This window comes from Seriola lalandi, unplaced genomic scaffold (genome assembly GCF_002814215.2).
Source record: "Seriola lalandi dorsalis isolate HSWRI2012SDOR001 ecotype SW California unplaced genomic scaffold, Sedor1 jcf7180002054684, whole genome shotgun sequence".
Lineage (NCBI taxonomy): Eukaryota > Metazoa > Chordata > Actinopteri > Carangiformes > Carangidae > Seriola > Seriola lalandi.
The window spans coordinates 1-1,137 of record NW_019525237.1 but is presented as its reverse complement, the minus strand read 5'-3'; positions in this window follow the sequence as shown (position 1 = coordinate 1,137).

The window sequence follows — 1,137 nt, the reverse complement described above, 5'->3', positions numbered from 1 at the left end:
AAAAAAACGACATAGTATAGTATGGCAAAAAAGTCAAAAAAACGACATAGTATAGTATGGCTAAAAAGTGAAAATAACGACATAGTATAGTGAGGCAAAGACCAACATAGTATAGTAAGACCCAAAAATGTCAAAAAACGACATAGTATAGTAAGACCCAAAAATGTCAAAAAACGACATAGTATAGTATGGCAAAAAAGTCAAAAAAACGTCATAGAAAGTATGGCTAAAAGGTGAAAATAACAACATAATACAATGAGGCATAGCACAATATAGTATAGAATGGCATAAAAAGTGTCAAAACGACATAGTATAGTAAGACCCAAAAATGTCAAAAAACGACACAGTATAGTATGGCAAAAAAGTCAAAAAAACGACATAGTAAAGTATGGCTAAAAAGTGAAAATAACGACATAGTATAGTGAGGCAAAGAGCAACATAGTATAGTAAGACCCAAAAATGTCAAAAAACGACATCGTATAGTATGGCAAAAAAGTCAAAAAAACGACATAGTATAGTATGGCAAAAAAGTCAAAAAAAGACATACAAAAGTATGGCTAAAAGGTGAAAATAACGACATAATACAATGAGGCATAGCACAATATAGTATAGAATGGCATAAAAAGTGAAATAACGACATAGTATAGTAAGACCCAAAAATGTCAAAAAACGACATAGTATAGTATGGCAAAAAAGTCAAAAAAACGTCATGGAAAAGTATGGCTAAAAGGTGAAAATAACGACATAATACAATGAGGCATAGCACAATATAGTATAGAATGGCCTAAAAAGTGTCAAAACGACATAGTATAGTAAGACCCAAAAATGTCAAAAAACGACATAGTATAGTATGGCAAAAAAGTTAAAAAAAACGACATAGTATAGTAAGGCAAAAAAGTCAAAAAAACGACATACAAAAGTATGGCTAAAAGGTGAAAATAACGACATAATACAATGAGGCATAGCACAATATAGTATAGAATGGCATAAAAAGTGAAAAAACGACATAGTATAGTAAGACCCAAAAATGTCAAAAAACGACATAGTATAGTAGGCAAAGACCAACATAGTATAGTAAGACCCAAAAATGTCAAAAAACGACATAGTATAGTATGGCAAAAAAGTCAAAAAAACGAC